Source organism: Erinaceus europaeus, chromosome X (assembly GCF_950295315.1).
Source record: "Erinaceus europaeus chromosome X, mEriEur2.1, whole genome shotgun sequence".
Taxonomy (NCBI): Eukaryota; Metazoa; Chordata; class Mammalia; order Eulipotyphla; family Erinaceidae; genus Erinaceus; species Erinaceus europaeus.
This window is the reverse complement of record NC_080185.1, coordinates 60,885,480-60,908,856: the sequence shown is the minus strand read 5'-3', so window position 1 is coordinate 60,908,856 and position 23,377 is coordinate 60,885,480. Positions and strand designations below refer to the sequence as shown.

General features: G+C 42.6%; 1 long non-coding RNA gene and 1 pseudogene across 1 annotated transcript in view; one reads left to right on the top strand and one right to left on the bottom strand.

The window, feature by feature from the left end:
* LOC132535862 (uncharacterized) overlaps nt 1-23,377 on the bottom strand; it is a 794,128-nt gene that overhangs the window by 413,090 nt on the left and 357,661 nt on the right. The gene's annotated exons all lie outside the window — the stretch shown is intronic.
* LOC103125586 (polycomb protein SUZ12-like) overlaps nt 1-23,377 on the top strand; it is a 44,104-nt pseudogene that overhangs the window by 18,145 nt on the left and 2,582 nt on the right.

The following is a 23,377-nucleotide window of genomic DNA, read 5'->3' as shown; positions in this document are numbered from 1 at the left end:
CATGGAGAAGAAATAAAAGAAAAAGAAAAGAAACCACAGCACCAAAGCTTCCTTCAGTGTAGTGGGAGGGGGAAGACTTGAACCTGGACAACACACATAGCAAAGAAGTACAGTCAGTGAGCTATTTTGTTGCCCCCCATCTTGCATCTTTATAATTATTCATGTAGTAATGACCTATCTCTCATGCACCACCATGTATTTCATATCAATTGCCTCATAGCTTAACATTGATACTGTTTAAAGTGAAATAAGCAAACTAAAAGTAAAATAAAAATAGATGTTATTCAATGCAAGTAAGATAAGAGTTATTGTTTTTAGATTCATATCATTAAGATATCATGATTCATGATTTTTTAAATCTTTTTTATTTTAATTTATAAAAAGGAAACAAAAATCGTAGAATAAAAGGGGTACAACTCCACACAATTCCCACCACCAGATCTCCCTATCTCATCTCCTACCCTAATAGCTTTCCTATCCTTTATCCTTCTGAGGGCATGGACCAAGGGACATTATGGGGTGCAGAAGGTAGAAGGTCTGGCTTCTGTAATTGCTTCCCCGCTGAACATGGGCATTGGCAGATTGATCCATATTCCCAGCCTGACTCTCTCTTTCCCTAGTGAGGTTGTACTCTGGGGATGCTTGGCTCCAGGACACATTGGTGGGGTCTTCTGCCCTGGGAAACCCGGTTGGCATCATGGTAGATCAAAAACCTTGTGGCTGAAAGAAGAGTTAACATATAAAGCCAAACAAATTGTTGACTAATCATGAACCTAAAGGTTGAATAGTTCAGATGATGAGTTGGGGGAGTCTCCATTTTGTAGGTAGTTAGTAGTCCTATTTTAGTTATATTCCAAAGGGCCCATGACTATGCTAGATTTTTCCCCGAGCCTGACATCTGATACGCAGGTGTGCCCAAGCTATTTTCTGGGGAGATGATGTTATGCCTGGAAAAAGGACCAGAAAGCTGGATCAGGGAAGAGAGTAGCTCCCAAATATAAAAAAGGTGTATAAATATTGTTGACTGTAAACCCCATCGATTTGATGTGATCTGGGGCCCATATTCAGCTTAGGAGCCTATGTGACCTCTGAATCTCTGTAGATCTGAGCTCACATTTAGTGGTCATGAGTAGAAATGTTTCAAGCTGCCCCAATATCAGGACCCATCTTCCTCAGGTGGAAGATAGAGTATGTTGTCCAGCCTCCCTTCAGAGGATGGAACTTTCTCTTTCATTGTTGATACATATTGAGGGCAAGGTCCTATGGGGGCATCCAAAGGGTTCTATTGTGTTGTTCCTGATAAGAGATGACTGGTAGCAATGGAGAGAGGGATTTATTCATGGTCTAGACCCATCGTGTCTGTTTGGGAATCTCAGGATTCCCCGAATAGGGACCCAGCTGATGGGGTGGTCTGATAATGTCTAAAGAGTCATTGTTAAAGTATGCCAGTCTCTTGCTCTTATTCAACTTTTGTAGTCCTTACTCTAATAAGGTTAGCTTTGGAGTGACTGAGGGACGTGTAATAGGAAATTGGTGAGGAGGGCATCTAAGTCTAAGTAGACACTATTTCATTAGGAACTTTATGGTGTCTTTTTAGGTCTTTCTACTTGCTTGCTGAATATACCGACTCACTGCAGAGTATTGTGCACTTTTGCTTTCAGGTATATATTTTGCCTGAATTTATGGATACATGTTAACATATGCCCTATCTTATGGGACCTGGTCTATATCTAGGTTTTGGGACTTTGTTAGGAAGTGGACCACCTGAAATGGAATTACAGAATCCTATGAAAAGAAAAGTGTCACCTCAATAATGAAGCTGAAGAGTTGACATTCCATGCCTGGCGTCTCTGGACATAGTCTGAAGTGAATCATGCCAAGGTGGTACTCATTGCATTGATTAGGTTGGGATCAGGAGGTGCAATATCATTTGGTATAAATTGAGAGAGGAAGGCAGGAAAGTGAGCCCCACTCTAGAGGTTCCAGGACTGGGGAATATAGGTTCTATAGAGGAAGCAAGAGGTTCCTGCTCTCTTAGGGTTTAAGAAGACAATAGATAGTTACTGCTGTAATGAAATTATTTGGCAATTGGGTTAATTTTGAAAATCCCATTGTTAGGATTTGTTGTATCATACACAACATTACCATAATTTATGTACTTTGACATTATTTATATATAGCTGTGTCTTATAGAGTAATGCCACAGGTTGTTTCTGTTTTCCCTGGTCTAAGCTTTTAGGACAGTGTATGGTCTGTGAATTAAAAAGTGTGAGACATTCAATCAATTTTGTTATGCTGAATGACTCCACTGTAATGATAATCAGAACTTTTCATAATGGTAAAGAAGATGCAAAAAAAAAGTACATTCCATGCATTGATACTGAGTGTGGAAAATATCTTCTTGAGAATTTGTAATCAGAAGAATACTTTTGTGCAGCATTGATTCTTATTTTAACTTTATCAGCATGGTCCACAAACTTGGACATATGGCTATCGAAGAAATAAACTCTTGTTTATGTGGGGGGGGGAATTGGAGTCTGAAGCTTGATAGAAGGAATTTAACAAAATTCTTACCTTATTGACTGGCATGCAAATTGGTTCAATTCTTGTGGAAAAGAGTTGATAGACGGCAGTTTGGTGGTGGATGAGGTATGCTGACACCTATTCTGGGGAGATGTGAAAATATACCCCCTTACAGCAGTCTTAAAAACATTTCCTCAGTAAAATAAAGGCAGAAAAATAAAATCAGCCCCTCACATTTGTTAAGATTTACAATTCACACCACTGGGGAAAAGCTTACTTGTCACCTTCATGAGAGAGGAAAAGTAGCACTTTGTTGGTATGCATGAGACCCCTTCTGTTTCATTTGGTTTAAATCCCCCCTGCTTAACACTATTCTATTTACATAACCACTGCATTCTATTTACATAACCACTGTTAACAAGCACCACCCCCCCTCCAGGGCATTGGTGGTTCAGTGATAGGATTCTCGCCTGCCCCGCCCCCTCCTTGTCACACTCTGATTTTCACCAGTCACTTTTCTCTCCACCCTCTCTATGTCACATCCTGTTTCCACCCTACTTGGCAAGTATATATAAAGACAGCATTGTGAGTTTTACTTTACCTTGAGTTTATCTTAGCTTAGCTTGTCTTAGATTGTGCTGCGTCCTGCATGAATAAAGAGATACTGCCTATAGCTCAACCATGAGTCCCTGGTCGTCTGTTACCTGCCCATGAAGCCAGCCCGGTGAAAACAACATAGCCCGGAGAAAACAACATATGGCGCTACAACGTGGGACTAGACCTGCGCAACTCCCAGAGAAGTGAAGACTTTGCCTACCTATGCACTATGGTCTTCTCTTCTACTTATGAAGAGGTTTGCCAAAGCCTCTACTGTTTCATTATGAGACAGTTTCTCTGTCTCTGGAACATTTTACTCTGGGCCACACTTCGGTTCCCTGACCGGGAACTTTGGTTTCTTATGACCAGGATCATAGAGCTTGGGAGATGCACGGAGATTTCTCCTTGGACTTTCTGGATTCCCTCTCCCATGTTTCCTGAGGAAAAGGACTACATTTTGCTCCAGGCCACAGTTTGGTTCTTTATGACCGTGATCGTAGACCTTGGGATATGCATGGGGATTTCCACTGGGACTTTCTGGACTTCTTCTCACATGTTACCCATGGATAAGGACTACTCTAATTTGAAGAGCATTCTCCAGTACCCTGGCAGTTCCCAAGTATGGAGACACGTGGTTAGTTCTACTCTCCTGATTGGATTCTGTCGTATGCTTTACATTGGTTTGTCCTAGCCCTCCCCCCCGCCAAGAGAATTGGATCAGTCCAATTAATTGCGTGGGCCTGCTTGGCCCCGCCCCAAGGAACCCCGAGAGAGGGTTCCTGAGTACGAGAGTTCCAGAGTTGGAGAGTTCCAGAGTTACAGAGTAAGAGAGAGTGCCAGAGAGACAGAGTTCCTGGGTTCCTGAGTTCCAGAGTAAAAGAAAGAGTGCTTGCGCCGCCGCAAAGAGACAGCAGAGTTCTGTTTGGTGATTAGTTTGTCTTAGTTTATGAATCGTTGTTCCTGAATAAAGAAATACAGCTTCCCTGCCCAGCCGATGTCTCCGCGTCTCTGTTACCAGCCTGTGAAGCTATCCCAGCCGGCAAGAGCCTTAAAAATTTTAACAACAAATGGCGCCCACGTGGACCTGACCTGCGCATCTCTCAGATAAGTAAAGACAATTTGGCTACCTATGCACTATGGCCTTCTCTTCTGCTTGTGAAGAGATCTCCAAAGGCCTCTGCTCTTTCTTCACGAGACTGTTTTGCTGTTTCTGGAACATTTATCTCTGGACCACTCTGTGGTTTCCACTCGCTCGGGCGAACTCAGAACAGCCAGCGGGAAGAGCCAACGGGCGGGAGGCGAGGCGCGGAGCTGCTGTCTCCACCTGGTTAAACAGCCAGCCAGCCAGCCGGCTGCGCCCAGACAACCCCGCGCACCGCGCCTGCAGCCCCGCAGCCCCACAGCCCGCAGGAGGCCGACGCCAGCACGCTAGAGCCCGATGCCTCCACGCTAGAGCCCGAGGCCAACACACAAGAGCCCGAGGCCAGCCCACAGGAGCCGGCTCTCCACCGGGTGGCGCAGGGCACTGGACGCATGATCCCTCCATGCTGCTCGGCCACTGCGAGCAGGGCAGCAGACATGGCAGGGCCATGGGGCAGGGCCGCGGCAGCCCATCATGGCCGCCACCCCTGGGAATCTAGGCCCACGCCTTCTGCAAAGCTGGCCTACCTGCCCTCTTTCTATGAATTCTGGAACCATCCCGGGCCTCCCGGACCCCCGGGCTCCCTGCCGAAACTGGGCACATGAGATCTCCAGCCGCCGGTCCGGTCTGAAGGCAGACAAGCTGGAGTACGCAGAGATTTGTGCAGAGATCGCAACCTGCAATTCCTAAAAGTGAAGCTGCGCGGGAAGCCACCTCCGGATGGTGAACCCCCCCCCCCCAACAACTAAGATAGTACAGACTTAAATTCGTGTTTAAAATGACATGTCTTCGTAACAAAGGTTTCTCTCCTTGTGTATTAATGACCATGTTTATGTGTATGTTTAAAGTTTGGTAAACAGTAGCTTTAAGGCTAAATTCTTACTAGTCAAAGTTAAATGAAAAAGGTTTTCAATGTAATTCTCATAAAGATAAAATTAACTTACATTTAAAGTCTGAGGTAAAAATTAGTTAACAATCAATATATTTTAACTAAGTTGGTCTAAACAAAAGGTTAAATAGACTTGTTGATATGTAAAACACTACCTTCTCTATTAGAAATGGTAGATCGCACAATGGCTATGCTAATTATTCTCATGCCTGAGGTTTCCTCTCCGGCCCACACCTAGGGTGTGTCTCCATCTTGAATGGGTGTAACAAAAGGTTAAAAGACGTTGTTGATATGCAAAAGTCTCAAATTCCTTCTCTATTAGAAACGTTGGATCGTGCAGTAGATATGCTAATAACAAGTTTTGTTTCATAGTAAGTAAGTTGCAGCCAGCTGCCTTTGGGACCCTAGGCCGTTCCCCGCCCCCATGCAATTGCCCGTCGAGGCAAGTAGCCCCCCAGAGGCAAGAAATGTTTTTTTTTCAGATATGGCCCCCTCAGGCCTTCCCTTGGCAACATGCTGGTTTTCGTTATATATGTTTCTGTTCACCCCACACCCTTGATACTATAGTCATTTAGTTAAAAAGAAAAGGGGGAATTGTCGTATGCTTTACATTGGTTTGTCCTAGCCCTCCCCCCCGCCAAGAGAATTGGATCAGTCCAATTAATTGCGTGGGCCTGCTTGGCCCCACCCCAAGGAACCCCGAGAGAGGGTTCCTGAGTACGAGAGTTCCAGAGTTCCAGAGTTGGAGAGTTCCAGAGTTACAGAGTAAGAGAGAGTGCCAGAGAGACAGAGTTCCTGGGTTCCTGAGTTCCAGAGTAAAAGAAAGAGTGCTTGCGCCGCCGCAAAGAGACAGCAGAGTTCTGTTTGGTGATTAGTTTGTCTTAGTTTATGAATCGTTGTTCCTGAATAAAGAAATACAGCTTCCCTGGCCAGCCGATGTCTCCACGTCTCTGTTACCAGCCTGTGAAGCTATCCCAGCCGGCAAGAGCCTTAAAAATTTTAACAACAGGATTCTTTCTTCGATGGGAAGACACTTTTAAAAATGGGTGCCTGAAGCAATCCAGCAGGAACAGTCAGAAGCACCCTAAATGGAATTTCGAGGAGCTTTTTGGACTAGGACGCCCTCCGGGGACTCTTAATCCTACATGGTGAGATCTTGATAATCTGGTTCAAGTTGCATTTCATAAGAGAATGATTTGAATGACTGAATTTTTGTTTGACATTGACTTAAAAAAAATGCTGGACGCAGCCATGATTTCTAGAGACATCCAGAAACAATCCAAAAAGTTGTTTTTTTCCCTCCTTTGATTTCTCTTTTATGTCTTGACATGAATCTGAAACATTTAATCCTGAAAACTGTATGAGTTATGGGTGGGGCAGATAGTGCAATGATTATGTTAATTATTCTCATGCCTGAGGCTTTTAACCGTGGTTCTTCTGTTTACCTTTCCACATTTTATTGAGTTTAAACTGTTTAAACAACCTTAAAATCCTACTAGAAAGGACTTCCAATTATAATGGAGTTATCAATTATAGTAAACTTCTAATCTGCTACAAGTTTTGTTTGACAAGTAAGTGAATTTCAGCTGTCAAAGTCTTCACATGAAAAAGCATCTACTCAAATGGAATTCCTGGAAATCCATTTGGATCCTGTTCTCTGACATCACCCACAAGATGGAATGACTACAACACACCCCCAGAAACCAATGAGGTGACCTGGCACGACCTGAAGAAACAGATTCACAGACTCCAAAGCTCACTCTCTACAGAAAAGCAGAATTCTGGTGGCCGACATTCCCCATCGAGACAGACATGCAGCGTTTCATCCTCTGGCATTTTCTTCTGTGGTCAGCTACTTTGGACTGACACCTCCATCGGACTTACTGGTACATGCTGCTGTGTTTCTCAAAGACTAACTTCAGCCAATTGCCTTGAGACTTTATAGACCATGTCCTCTCGCCTGCAGGCTCTTCCCCAGAGGCAGAAAACTCCCTCTCCTTATTAGGTTATGCCCACAGAGGCATGAAGCGCCCCAAGAGGCAAGAGATGCCCACAGAGGCAGGAAACGCCCTTTGAGGCAAGAGATGCCCCCAGAGGCAAGAAATGCCCTTTCGCCTGCTAGGCCTTGACCTTTGAGGTAAGAAACGTTCCCCTTGGCATCACACTGGTTATTGCTGCTCGCCTATTTTGTTTTCCATGTCATATGCCAGTTCTTTTGAAAATGCCTGTACGATATAGGTTTCTGTTCACCCCACAATGGTCATTAGTTAAAAAGAAAGGGGGAATTGTTGGTATGCATGAGACCCCTTCTGTTACATTTGGTTTAAATCCCCCCTGCTTAACACTATTCTATTTACATAACCACTGCATTCTATTTACATAACCACTGTTAACAAGCACCACCCCCCCACCAGGGCATTGGTGGTTCAGTGATAAGATTCTCACCTGCTCCGCCCCCTCCTTGTCACACTCTGATTTTCACCAGTCACTTTTCTCTCCACCCTCTCTATGTCACATCCTGTTTCCACCCTACTTGGCAAGTATATATAAAGACAGCATTGTGAGTTTTACTTTACTTGAGTTTAGCTTAGCTCGTCTTAGATTGTGCTGCGTCCTGCATGAATAAAGAGATACTGCCTACAGCTCAACCATGAGTCCCTGGTCATCTGTTACCCGCCCGTGAAGCTAGCCCGGCGAAAACAACATAACCCGTCGAAAACAACAGCACTTCATAAGCAAACACACATTTTTGAAATAATATTTATCAGGGAGTCCTGAGATTCCCAAAAAGACATGATGGGCCTAGTCCTCTAATAAATCCCTCTCTCCATTGTTACCGGTCATCTCTATCAGGAACAACAAAACAGACCTCTTTGTGAATCCCCATAGGGCCTTGCCCTCAACTTGGATCAACAAAGGTAGAGAATGTTCCATCCTCTGAATGGAGGCTGGCCAACATAATCTATGCTACACCTGAGGAAGATGGGTCCTGATTTGGGGGGCAACTTGGAAAGTTCCTACTGATGACCACAGAATGTGAGGTCAAATCTACAGGGATGCAGAGGTCACATAGGCTCCTAAGCTGAATATGGGCCCCAGATCACATCAAATCAATGGGGTTTATAGTCAACAATATTTATACAACTTTCCCATATTTGGGAGCTACTCTCTTCCCTGATCCAGCTTTCTGGCCCCTTTTCCAGCCATAACATCATCTCCCCAGGCAATAACTTGGATCCACCTGCATATCAGATTTAAGGCTCAGGGAAAAAATCTAGTATAGCCACAGGCCCTTTGGAGTATAACTAAAATATGCCTATTAGCTATCTACAAAACAGAGACACCCCCAACTCTTCATTTGCACTACTCCAGCCTTTAGGTTCATGATTAGGCAACAACTTGTTTGGATTTATATGTTAACTCTCTTTTCAGCCACCAGGTTCCAGATGCTAGCATGATGCCAACCAGACATCCCTGGACAGATAATCCCAACAATGTGTCCTGGAGCTCTGCTTCCCCAGAACCCTGCCCCAATACGGAAATAGAGAGGCATGCTGGGAGTATGGATTGACCTGTCAATGTCCATGTTCAGTGGGGAAGCAGATAGAGCAGCCAGACCTTCCACCTTTTGCACCCGACAATGACCTTGGGTCCATACTCCCAGAGGGTTAAAGAATAGGAAAGCTATCAAGGGAGGGGTTGGGATATGGAGTTCTGGTGGTGGCAATTGTGTGGAGTTGTACCCCTCTTATCCTATGGTTTTATCAGTGTTTACTTTTCATAAATAAATAATAATAATAAATAATATTTATTTGAGGGGTTAATTATATACAGTGCATTCACTGACACATGGGTACATTTTCTCAACTTTCTGTGAAAGATCTCTTCAGAACAATTTTACTCACAACCTAGGTTCTTTTAGATCATCCTGCACAAGGATCCCAAATTTATCTTCGGCCCCTTCCTTTCCCCAGTCATTTTCTCTGATGTACTATGCCATGCCCAGTTCACAGTTCACTGTGTTCTTTTTCTAAATTCTTATTTAAGTCCTACTTATAAGCGACATCATTTAGTATTTGTCCTCCTTTTGACTTATTTCACTTAACAAGATTCTTTCAAGTTTTATCCAAGATATGAAAAAACAGAATTTTTCATCATTGCTTAGATTCTTTGTGTGTGTGTGTGTGTGTGTATATATATATATATATATATGTTGTAAGGAAAAAAAGACTGTCTGCATGGCTGTGGGGTAGCTAGGAATGGATTTAAGCAATTCAAAGCTTTATTAGGGTGATACAAGGGTACAGGACAAATATCTAGATACTGGAAAATGAGCAATTATCATTTGGGGTTGAGAGCATGCTAAGCCTATAAATTTCATGAGTCAATTACCAGAAGTTCAGCCCCAGTGTCCATTGTTCCAGTCATCAGCAGTCTGGCAGGTTCTGGGAAGCCTTAGCTGGGGTCACCATCTCCCACAAAAAGTGCCAGGGAAATCAGGAGTAGGAGTAGGCCAGATCAGAAGAAAGGTTACTAGCAAGGTTCTAAGTCACGTTTGTACAAGTCATGAGAAAGGTCCATGGTCGCACCATATACAGGATTCGAATCTCGGGCCAGCAGCTCACAGCACTGCCCCCTGCCCTAGTGTCCGGTCACTGCACGCACTTAGGCAAAGAAGGCTGGATTTCTGGCCACTTGCAAGTTCCATCAGGCTGACACCATCTCCAGCCAGTTACATTACATTCCTACAGCAGTACTATAGGCTATTTCACAACATATATATTAAAGCATTTTAACAACTCATCTGTTGGTGGACACCTGGGTGGCTTCCAAGTTTAGAATATTATATACTGTGCTGCTATGAATATAGATATACACAAATATTTTTGGATGGGTGTGCTTTATTCCTTATGATGTATCCCCAGGAAAGGAATTGCAGGGTTATAGAATAGATCTATTTCTATTGTTCTGAAAAGTCTCCAGACGGTTTTTTAAAGGGTTAGACAAAATTACACACCAACTATCAGTATAAAATGTCTCTTTCCCCCAAATTCTCTCCAACATGTGTTGTTACTGTCCTTTCTAATATATACCATTCTCACTGGTATAAGTAGTACTCATTGTTGTCATTATTTGCATTTATCTGATCATCAATGACTTTGAGCACATTTTCATGAGCCTATATATCTCTGGATCTCTGCCTTTATGATGTTTGTGTCCTTGCCTTCCATCTCATAATGAGGTTGGCAAACATGTAATTTACCCATTCACTGGAGGTCTTGTGTTCACAGTAATTTTTTTCCCCTAAAATGTATTGGGTAAAAGGATAGATACCAAAAACGTATACTTGCCACTAGTGAAACTTTTCAGATTAACTTTTGGATTGTTCCTATAAGACACATATAAAGGTTTTGCACGTTTTATTCATAATGGAATTCTAGGAAGGAAACTCCTTACTCCTAAGTTGCTTCTAGTCATTGATTATGTCCCTTTCAGGGTCTGCTCATCTGCTAGTCTCAAACAATTTCAGTTTAGGGCCTGGAATTGCGATTTCTGCACCATTGACTGCTTGCTTCCTGAGGGGGTGGGGGCGTCTTCCTTGTGTGCTGAGGAAAGGACAACTTCCAGAGCCAGCCAGGACACCAGTCCTAGCTGCGCACCCCCTGCAGCAAGAAGCTTGACTGTGGTGTAAGGAAAACCAGAGGCTAAGGGAGTGGGCTTGAGCCCTCATCAATCAGTCTTTCCTTCACCTGTTTTGGACAGTGTCTGCAGCCCTCCTTGCTCCTCATATTAGAGCCATAGCTGTGCTGAGAAGGCAGCTGTGCACAGCACTGCCATCCCCCCAGCTAGGGCAAGTTCTGCATTCCAGACATTCCTCCACTCCTCTGCCTTGACTCCTTCAGTCCCAACAAGCTGTGCTGCACTCAGAATCCCCTCAAGATCACATTCCTAGTTTGGATGTTCCTCACTCCATATTCAAGGAGAGGCTTGTCAATACCCCTCACAGGAGCTCTGACCCACCCTCACTCAGCAGATCTGCAGATCACTGCCTGTATACTTTCATGGCCAGCTAGTGTTTTTGAGTGCAGCAGAGGAGCTGTGGATAGTCGTGTGTGGAAAACAGGAAACATCAGGATGTGTGGATCCCCTGTATTCCCCTAAAAGATCTGGAGATAGAATAAGGACATCTCTTGGTCAGGGGGGTTTCAGAACACAGAAGCTGTTGCAAAAAAGACAGTGGTTTGTTTTTGGTAAGATCTTTTTCGTTCCTTAGTTCTTCTCTTCAAAGATGTGATGCCTCCAATTCCTGGAAGCAAATAACATTCTTAAACTCCAGTAACAGCAAAAAAGAGACACGGTATGGTGATGATGCCAGTGTGAGGTAGAGGGTCTGAAGATTAAGGCCAGAGTAGTTTAGAGTCAGATTAGTCTTGGGTTCAAGTCCCATTTGTGCCTCTTGATAGCTGTGTTGCCTTGGGTCAGTGACTCAATGTGTTTGGACCTCAGTCTCCTGTTGTGTAGGATAGGGTCTGCACAGTTGTGAAGGTTCAGTGAGATAGTGCATACAGACAGAGAGCTCAATGAGTGGTAGCTGTGCTGTTTTTCTAGCCCTGAGATTCATGCCCTCTGGCAATTAGAGGGTGGTGGGAGAGCCAGCCAGCCATGTGCACATGCTCCCCTGGCTCCTTATTCCCCATGTTTGCTCAGAGCTGACAGTGAGATAAGGGAGGATGACTTTTCCCTCCCCAACCACACTGCCCCCCCTGTTATTGAAGCTGCAGAGATAAGGCTGTCAGAGTTGTGATGGCAAGTTGCTAGGGAGCAATTGGAAAGCACCTTGTTACTTTTCTGGCTTTGAGCATTTGCAGACTCAGGGCTTTGGAGGCAAGCTGTTCCTCCTGACTCCCATGAAACCTTGGCTCCTCACACTCTCTCTACCTGTGTGCCAGCCACCTTTCAAGGCTTGGCTCGAATGCCTCCTCTCTGATGTGGTTCTGTTTATCCCAGCATAGAGTGCCTTCTCCCTCTTTGAGACCCAGGACCTTCAACTGAGCAATGGGCATAGTGCATATAACACCCCTATAGAAGAGCTTTGGTCAGGATTGAGTGAGAGAATGGATATAGTATGTCAGGTACAGTGCTAGATAAGGGTCTCTGGGGAGTCCCTTGCCTCTTTTTGCTCTTGGAACCCCCAGGACATGTGCATCCAGGTCTTCATCTCAAGAAGTTTTCTGTGGGTCCTCATTGGGGAGTATACCTGTGCTACGGCTCTGTCCCATTCTAGAGACACAGAAGTTGAGGGTCACAGCTTCTCCTTCCTCAATTTATATAATCCAGCACCAACAAATCAGTATCAGAAACATCTAGTCAAACCCTTAAGAAATTCTATGGCTAGTACTAGTTGTGGTTGATTTACCCATCTTTTCGGTCTTTTCTCTTTGCCCTTGTGTTTCTCCTTCAGATCAGAAAGGCAGGGTTCTTCTTGGTGAGGAGAGTGGGAGCTGAGAGACTGGGTTACTACTTACTGTTACCCAGAATCACATTACTATTGATAATAGTATATCCAGGACTCACATCCAAGTTTGACTCCGATGCTGGATAGAGATTCCAGTGAATGACTGTGACTGGAAATCAGTAATCTTCTATTGCTTAGTGAAGGTTTGAAAACCCTTAAGGTTCATGGGATTTTGCTGATTTTTTTTTTTTTTTTTGGTTAATTCAGATAGGTCTTCTATAGGTGCATCCTGCAAAGGCTCACTAACTGACTCTTTGCCTCCAACCTCTTTTATCTTCCATAGACTTCAGTCAGATCAGAGTGAAATGTGCTTCTCTGACTGAGCTCCAGGATTCCCAGCTTTGCTGGTGCCTTTCTCTCAGGGATTAGAATTGAAGCCTCAGTGAAGGAGCAAGAACCTAAGCCCTAGTGTCAGATGGAACTGAACTGTCTCCTAGCTCAATGGCTTCCTGAAAAGGATGAGTCATTGCAGCTGCACCAACTTCCTGATCTGAAAACCTCAGGCATGTAAGTAGTACTGGCTGGCCCCAGGGCTTGTTTTCCTGAATGCTTCTCTCAATCCACACTGTTTGATACTGCATCTGCTGATCTGAACCAAATCAGTGGAATCAGGACCACAAAGACATACTTCACTTGGATTGTGTCTAGAGATGTGAGGCATGGAATGTCAATCTTTTAGCTCCATTACTCTGGCAAGTCATTTCCTAGCTCATGGAACTCTTAAATTGTTTTTTTTTCATAGTACCATATATTCTTTATTTTTATCTATTCTGTTAACATTCATTTTTATTTAAAATGAGCCTGTATATTTTTTCCAATTTAAATTACAGTTTTACAACTTTAAACTGCAATTGACTTTAAACACAGATTTGAAGTGCACAGGCTCATGTATACTCAGATTTTCTTGTAAATAGATGGTATACATTTATGGTATCAATAAATAGAGAATTGTGAACATATTTTCTATTTTTGGTTCTTCACTTCCTAACAAAGCCACAGAACCTGGATACAGATCAGAGCCCATGAGAGCACATGTGCACATGTATCCATAAGATAGGGAAAACATATACCTTAAAGTAAAAGTGCACAATAGTTTTCAGTGACTCAGTAAGTGCAGCAAGCAAATAGAAAGATACCATAGGGCAGGAACAACAAAGCAGACCTCTTTGTGGACCCCCATAGGACCTTGCCCTCAACTTGGATCAACAACGGTAGAGAATGTTACATCCTCCAAAGGGAGGATGGACAACATAATCTATGCTACACCTGAGGAAGATGGGTCCTGATTTTGGGGCAGCTTGGAATGTTCCTACTCATGACCATAGAATGTGAGCTCAGATCTACAGAGATGCAGAGGTCACATAGGCTCCTAAGCTGAATATGGGCCCCAGATCACATCAAATCAATGAGGTTTACAGTCAACAATATTTATACACCTTTCCCATATTTGGGAGCTACTCTCTTCCATGATTCAGCTTTCTGGCCCCTTTTCCAGCCATGACATCATCTCCCCAGACAATAACTTGGATCCACCTGCATATCAGATTTAAGGCTCAGGGAAAAAAAAAACTAGTATAGCCACAGGCCCTTTGGAATATAACTAAAATATGCCTACTAACTATCTACAAAACAGAGACCCCCCTCAACTCTTCATCTACACTACTCCAGCCTTTAAGTTCATGATTAGTCAACAACTTGTTTGGCTTTATATGTTAACTCTCTTTTCAGCCACCAGGTTACAGATGCTAGCATGATGCCAACCAGACATCCCTGGACAGACAACCCCAACAATGTGTCCTGGAGCTCTGCTTCCCCAGAACCCTGCCCCACTAGGGAAATAGAGAGGCAGGCTGGGAGTATGGATCTACCCATGTCAATGCCCATGTTCAGCGGGGAAGCAAATAGAGCAGCCAGACCTTCCACCTTCTGAACCCCACAATGACCTTGGGTCCATACTCCCAGAGGGTTAAAGAATAGGAAAGCTATCAAGGGAGTGGATGGGATATGGAATCCTGGTGGTGGCAATTGTGTGGAGTTGTACCCCTCTTATCCTATGGTTTTGTCAGTGTTTCCTTTTTATAAAGAAAAGAAAAGAAAAGAAAAGAAAAGAAAAGAAAAGAAAAGAAAAGAAAGGAAAGGAGAGGAAAAGAAAAAAAGATACCATAGGGGGACCGGGCGGTAACACAGAGAGTTAAGTGCTCATGGTGCAAAGCACAAGGACCAACATAAGGATCCTGGTTCTAACCCCCAGCTCCCACCTGCAGGGGGGGTCTCTTCACAAGCATTGAACTACGTCTGCAGATGTCTATCTTTCTCTCCCTCTCTGTCTTCCCCTCCTCTCTCTATTTCTCTCTGTCCTATCCAACAACAATGACAGTAGCAACAACAGTAATAATAATAACAATAAACATAAACAACAAAAGGGAAAAGGTGGCTTCCAGGAGCAGTGGATTTGTACTGCAGGCACCGAGCTCCAGCCACAACCTTGGGGAAGACAATACCATAAAATACTTAACCAAATAGTTTCTACTTAGACCTAGATATACTCCTCAACTACTTCCTATTTCACTTCCCTGAATCACTCCAAGGCGAACCTTGGAAATTGTGAGGATGTGGTTGAGCTTGACAGGGCTTGACCTGAGGGGCACATCCATCCTGTCAGTCTCTCTCTTTCTCTACTGAGAGGTCAAGCAAGGAGTGACATGACCCTTCAAGATTTGCCTCGTCTTATCAGACTCCCTGCCTCACAAAGCACCCTGCATTCCTGATATTATGGCCTGCTCCTTTATTATCTACATAATCATTGTTTTGCCTGAAAGGTCTCCTCCCTATTTCCCCGCAGGATATTATTAATCCTACCAGTTAAACCCCTAGCAACAGTTACTAAAGAGGTCCTTACCTTTCCCAGCCCCCCTTACCTTTCTCCACCCCTTTCCTAACCATGTATGGTATTGTCAAGCCACTTCCATTTCCTGGCCTCAGAGTACATGCAGACTGGAAGGCTGACACTGGCCATTGCGGTTTGAACCACGTGGCTTAACCAGATGTGCTACCACCTGACTCTGGGGTGTTTGGATGAATAAAGATTTGAACGGCCTTGTCACCACAAGCTTGGTTCCTGGGTCATCTCTCTCTCATGTCGCTAGCCTGACAAACTTTGTCAAGATAAGGACTACAGAAGCTGGACAAAGGCAGAGGAACAGCATATGTTAAAGATGGGTCTTTTAGTTACTATCAGGCTACCCAATCATCTGGGGCCCTAGTCAGGATTCCTACATAACTATGGTGTGCCTAGATCTCTAAGATTTCTCTCTCCACTGTCACTGGTGATCTCCATCATGAATAACATAGTAGACCCTCTTGGGGGCCTCTGTGGGATCTTGACTTCAGTGTGGATCAACAATTATAGGGACTTCCCCATTCTCTGAAGGGAGGTTGGGTCAACTCTGCCACTCGAGGAAGATAGGTCCTTAAATGAGTGCAGCCAAGAATGTTCCTAGCTATGACAACAGAATGCAAGCTCAGACCTACTGGGATGCAGAGGTTATATAAGCTCCTGTGCTGACTATGACACCAGATCAGATCAGTGGGGGCTAACCGTTAACAATATTTATATACTCTTCCCATATTTGGGAGCTACTCTCTTCCCCGATCCAGCTTTCTAGTCCTATTTACAACTCTGACACCATCTCCCCATGGTAATACCTTTAGCCCACCTGCATGTTAGCTGCTGGGCTCAGGCAAAAATAAGAAAAGACATGGGCCCCTTGGAATACAACTAAAATAGACCTACTAGCTTTTTCCAAATAAAGACCCCAAATCTCATCTGCTATATTCTTGTCTTTAGGTTTCTAACTATTAAACAATTTGTTCTGCTTTATATCTTAATGCTTTTTCAGCCATGAAGTTGCAGATGCTACCATAACACCAACCTGACTTCTCCAGACATAGGATCTCACTAATGTACCCTGAACACCACCTCTCCAGAGCCCTACCCCACTAGGCAAAGACAGTGACAGGCTGGGAGTATGGATCAACCTGCTAACACCGATGTTCAGTAGAGAAGCAATTACAGAAGTCAGACCTTTCACCTTCTGCACCCCATACTAATCTTGAGTCCACACTCCCAGAGGGATAATTAATAGGAAAGCTTCCAATGGAGGGGATGGGAAACAGAACTTTATGGTGGGAATTGTGTGGAATTATACCCCTCTTATCCTATAGTCTTTTCGATCATCATTAAACAACAAAAAAAAAATACATTAAGGTGGTTATCATGCAACACACACACACACACACACACACACACACACACTCCCCAAAAGGGAGAAGAAATCAGCTAAAAAATGAAGCTTTCAAGGCTGTATGGAGTCATGGGTGCAGACTGTACAATATAACTTGGTGTATTGGTTTTGTTCCTGAAGGCAGAAGAAAAAATTGGTAATGAAAATACTGGACTTTCCACTTTGGAGTAAATCTTATTCCTCTAATCACAGTAACTTAGCCCTGTTCACCTCAAGAAGGGTCAGAGGTACTAATGTAAGAGTTTGAAGCATAGCCTGCACTCCTTTAACAAACATTCACTGAGAAGGTACCACAAAGGAGACTGAGAGGAGCTGAGTATCACAGCAAACTATGAGGAAGGCAGATGCTTTCCATAGATTTTTTGTTGCACTAAGTGCTGTAGAGGAGATGTACCCAGGTAATTGTGGGAACCCGAGGAAGGGGCACCCAGCCCAGTTTCAGGGCCTAGTCAGGACTGTCTTCCCAAGAGGTAAGATCTATATGGATTTGTAGCTGCTTTTCCATGTTCTACCTCAAAAAATTGTCTGGGGTTGTGCTCTCAAAATGAGAATGGGGTAGGAGGAGCCAAGGGTGAGAGAAGCAGGAGTTTTCCACTGATAGGAAATGTGCTAAGCAAAAACTGATTGTGGGGAACAGCAAACCATTTAGTGTCCTTTAACCTCCCTTAAAACAGACAAACAAACAAACAAAAATGGGGCAATAAGCAACGGTAGAAGACACTGAGGAGAAAAACAGGAACCAGATATGAAGGGCTTGATGTGCCATATTAGGGAACTTATACCTTGTCCTGTAGGTAGTATGGATCCTTAAAATGCATTAAATAGGGAGTCAGGCAGTAGCGCAGCAGGTGAAGTGCAGGTTGCACAAAGCTCAAGGACTTGAGTAAGAATCCCAGTTGGAGCCCCCAGCTCCCCACCTGCAGGGGAGTCTCTTCACAAGTGGTGAAGTCGGTCTGCAGGTGTCTATCTTTCTCTCCCCCTCTGTCTTCCCCTCCTCTCTCCATTTCTCTTTGTCCTATCCAACAATGACGACAATTACAACAAGAAAAAAAAACAAGGGCAACAAAAGAGAATAAATAAATAAATATTTAAAAATGTGTTAAATAGAGGAGTGACACACTGTCAATTCTTCATTTTAATCAGATCACTCTTATAGTTATATATATATGTGGGTTTGGGAGAGTGTAAGGGCAGAGGCAAGAAGGAGGTAATTCATGGTAAAGATGCTGAAGGATGAGAAAGAGGGATGGAGCAGGGGTGAGGAGTTGGTGCACCTGGTTAAGTGCAGAAACTATAGTATGCTAGGACCTGGGTTCAATGCTCTGGTCCCCATATGCAGTGGGATAGCTTCATAAGTAGTGAAGCAGGGCTGTAATTGTCTCTCTACCTCTCCCTCACCTCTCAATTTCTCTCTGTCTTTATCCAATAATAAATTAAATTAAATTAGAGGAATATAGCAGCTGGCAGAGATTCAGGTACCACTAACGATAAAACTGGTAAATTGGGGAGATAGCATAATGGTTATGCAAAAATACTTTAATGCCTGAGGCTTCCTCTGTGCTCCTAGGTTCAATCCCCAGCACCACCATATGCCAAAGCCAAAGCTGAGCAGTGCTTTGGTCTCTCTCTCTCTCTCTCTCCTCTTTCTGTCTTCTTCTTCTAGCGTTTGCCTCCTCTCTCTGGAACTTACTATCTCTCATTAAAATAAATACATAAATAAAATATTTTAAAAAGATAAAATTGGTATCTTTAAAGATTGGATTCAGAGAGTGGATGATAGCACAAAGGTGTTTCCAGTTTAGAAAAACTTTACCAGTCGTTTTGTACAAATGAGATAGTGAAAGAAGTTCGTTACATTTATCTATCTAGCCATGCAATTGAACTTTACTACCCCTTCCTTTTATCAATTACGTGTTCTTCCTAGATGAGGCCACTATATTAAGTGAGTGTTTATTTCCATAAAATTTATTATACTTCTACCTACACCTGAATACTAAATAAGACACACAGACAGCATGGTTATTCATGTTACTAAAATTAATCTAAATTCTGGCATGACATAAGAATCCTGCTATAAATGTGCCATCAGGGTTATCACTGGGGCTCATTGCCTGTAGGACAAATCCGCCAATGCCAGTAGATATATATTTTTTCTTTTAAAATTTTATTGGACAGAAAGAATTTGAGAGGGGGAAAGAGAGGTGGAAAGAGGCAGAGAGACATTTTAAGTACTTGTTTTGATGCTTGTGAAGTTTTCTCCTGCAGGTGGGGAGTGAAGGTTTGAACCCAGGTCCATGCATTTGGTAACATGTGCACTTAAACAGGCATGCCACTACCTGGCCCCTACTATTTCTGTCTTTATATAGTGTGAGCTACATTCAGAATGGCATCTATAGGTTAGGCTTTCTGATTTTCACTGCTAAATACCATCCATCTGTATTAATATATCACAACTTGTTCATTTATTCTACAGCTGATGACTATTCAGTTTCTTTCTAAGTTTTTAGTTAATAAACACAATGCTTCTAAGAATGTTCTCGTGCTTTCTTCCTTATGCACAAACTTCTATACTTGGTCCTTAACAGTGTGATAGCTGTACTCAGCAGTGTGTGCATCTCCTGCACATTAATCCACATTGCCAGTTTGCCCTTCAATGAAGCTGAATCTATTTACGCCCCTAAAAGCATGGTATGTGAAGTGCCCATTGCTCTATCTCAAGAGTAATTGGGTTGGTCAGGATGTTTTCTTACTCTTTTCAGCTCCTTTCATTTTTATTCAGTATAAAATAATATCCGGGTTTTAGTAGCCAATGTTCAGATGTCTTGTGAAGTGGTAAATTATTCTGTTTTTTTTTCTTTTTTCACTCTTCTTTCTCTTTCTTTCTTTTACCTACATACTTTTCTTTCTTCTTTCCTTTCTTTCTTTCTTTCTTTCTTTCTTTCTTTCGTTCTTTCTATTTTTCCTTCCGACCTATTCCTTTCTTCATTCTCCCCATCTTCTTCCTTCCTTCCTTCCTTCCCTTCCTTCCTTCCTTTCTCCCTTTCATTCTTTCTCTTTCTTTTTCTCGTGCCTTCCTACCCCACCTCCCTCCCTCCCTTCCTTCCTCCCTGCCTGCCCCTTCCTTCCTTCCTTCCTTCCTTCCTTCCTTCCTTCCTTCCTTCCTTCCTTTTTCTCCTTCCTTTCCCACCCCCTTCTCTATCTCTATTTATATCTCTAGCTCTTTCTTTCCTCTGGCCTCTTTCAGCATCAGTAAAACATCCAGTCAAAGTGATAAAATCCACTCTAAGTGGCAATTGGTCACCACCATGATTGTAACTTTTTAAAATTTTCTTTCTTGGAAAATTAATGTTTTACATTCACCAGTAAATACAAAAGTTTGTACATGCATAATATTTCTCAGTTTTCCACATAACAATACAACCCCCACTAGGTCCTCTGTCATCCTTCTTGGATCTGTGTTCTCCCCCCCCCACCCCCACCCCAGAGTCTTTTACTTTGGTGCAATACTTTTTTTTTTTTAACACAGGCATGATGTTTATAGGTACCCATGTCTAAGCAGCCTTAGAGGTAGAACAATGGATAAAGCATTGAACTCTCTAAGGAAAAGGTCCTGAGTTTGATCCCTGGCATCACATTTGCAGAGTAGATGCTCTAGATATTTTTCACTCTCCTTCTTTCATTAATTAATAAATATATTTTTAAAAAGATAGGAACAATTGCATAGTGATCTCTCAACTTCAATCATAGCACCACATTTTATAGAATAATGCTCTGATTCTCTCTATTATATCTCATAAATAAATAAATCTTTAAAAGTACATTGAAGTTTTGCTTCAGTGTTTTCAAATCTCACTTTCAATAGTTGTATTTGATTATTTGTGATGTTTCACAGCACCTCTTGAAGACTTTTACTTTCTCTTGTTCACTTAAACATGTTACACTTATTAAAATAGTTCTCATGAGGGCTTTTGTTTTCCTCCCTCCTTACCCTCCTTTCCTTCTGCCTTCACTTGCCTTCCTCTCCCTTTTCTTTCTTCCCTACTTGCTTTGGGAGCCTGCTGGGGCCAGTGGCTAGTGTTACTCTGGGGACCAAGATGGCACCTCAGAAGCACTGCAATAAGGTAGCGGCCACTATTGGCCCAGCAAGAGGGGTGGTGGAAGGAGACAGCTCGCAGCAATGGCATCATGCAGCAAATCAGGTGGTGGTGGCTTTCGAGGCAGCAGCAGTTACTGGGCCTTTTCTTCCTCTTTGGTGTGTATAGAGATAACCCTTGTTACCAAAGAAGCTGAAAATGGAGCTTATGCAGGCTGAGAAAGAGCTTTCCTCCAGGCCTTTGAAAAACCAACAATTACTTATAAGTTTCTTCTAATTAAAAATATTATATCACCAATAATTTTGCAAAGAACTCTTATGCATATGTCTCATGGAAACCCCTGAAATTCATATAAACTCACAGAGACAGCAACAGGAAAATACTTAAATTATATATGTTATAAAAAAATAATGAAAGGAGACCAAGAATTTCATAGCTTGTCTGTTCATCTGTAGCTTTTGTTTTCTGGCTTCTTCCACAAAAATGATAAGTTACCACAAAATTCAGAAAATGAACAAAATTCTGTTATTCTGAAAGTCTTGCTTGTGAATTTGCCACAAAAGGGAAATAAAGAAATGAAGGAAGGAAGGAAGGAAGAAAGGAAGGAAGGAAGGAAGGAAGGAAGGAAGGAAGAAAGAGAGAAAGAAAAAAGAGTCTAAGTTATCCAATAAGGCCTGTTACTACCCTTTGGATCCTGAAATCAAACAAAGCCTAAAAATTTCCTATCTCTTGAAGTTTCTAGTAGTGAATTTGAACCTATTAATAGCCTCATGGTAAAGTCTTACTTATTGCTATTCAGAGTGACTAGTCCACGAAGAAGAGAGTTTGGAATGATTAAAGGAGAAACCAATGAAAACATTAATATGAGTGAACAACTTCCAGCTATAATAAAAACAAAATTGAGAAGACGGAGATAAGACATTTGATAGTATTAGATAAAAAGAGACGCTAACAGCTTTTACATGGGAAATACGAAGTAGCCATACAAGAAATAGAAGAATGTGCAATAAGCAAAGAAAGAGCAACATGGGAGACAATTCATGATGTGAAGAGACTGCTACCATTTAAAACATTTTCTCAGGGATGTATTTTGCAACTTTGATAAAGGAAAGACTAGTGACAAATCTACAGGTCCTATTGGCCTCATGTCACTAGAAATTAAGAGAGTCTCCATCAAGAAAACAAGCCTGGTTCAGTTAAGTCGACTCAAATTATTGCTGTTAAAAGTGAGTAAGCAATTACAGAAGCCAGACCTTCCACTTTCTGCACCCCATAATGTCCCTTGGTCCATGCTCCCAAAGGGATAAAGAATAGGAAAGCTATCAGGGATGGGATGGGATATGGAGTTATGGTGATGGGAATTGTGTGGAATTGTATCCCTCTTATCCTATGGTTTTTTGTCAGTGTTTCCTTTTTGTAAATAAAAATTATTTTAAAAAATCATTGACTTCCCCACACCTACAGACATCTAATCTTTGATAAGGGGGTCCAAAGGATTAAATGGAAGAAGGAGGCTCTCTTCAATAAATGGTGCTGGGAAAACTGGGTTGTAACATGCAGAAGAATGAAATTGAACCACTTTATCTCACCAGAAACAAAAATCAACTCCAAATTGATCAAAGACCTAGAGGTCAGACCAGAAACAATCAAATACATAGAGGAAAACATTGGTAAAATAGTTTCCCACCTACACCTCAAGGACATCTTTGATGAATCAAACCCAATTGCAAGGAAGACTAAAGCAGAAACAAACCAATGGGACTACATCAAATGGAAAAGCTTCTGCACAGCCAAAGAAACTATTAAACAAAGAGACCCCTCACAGAATGGGAGAAGATCTTCACATGCCATACATCAGACAAGAAACTAATCACCAAAATATATAAAGAGCTCAGCAAACTTAGCACCAAAAAAGCAAATGACCCCATCCAAAAATGGGCAGAGGATATGAACAAAACAGTCACTACAGAGGAGATCCAAAAGGCTAACAAACATATGAAAAACTGCTCTAGGTCACTGATTGTCAGAGAAATGCAAATTAAGACAACACTAAGATACCACCTCACTCCTGTAAGAATGGCATACATCAAAAAGGACAGCAGCAACAAATGCTGGAGAGGTTGTGGGGACAGAGGACCCCTTTCACACTGCTGGTGGGAATGTAAATTGGTACAGCCTCTGTGGAGAGCAGTCTGGAAAACTCTCAGAAGGCTAGACATGGACCTTCCATATGATCCAGTAATTCCTCTCCTGGGGTTCTACCCCAAGGACTCCATAACACCCAACCAAAAAGAGGTGTGTACTCCTATGTTC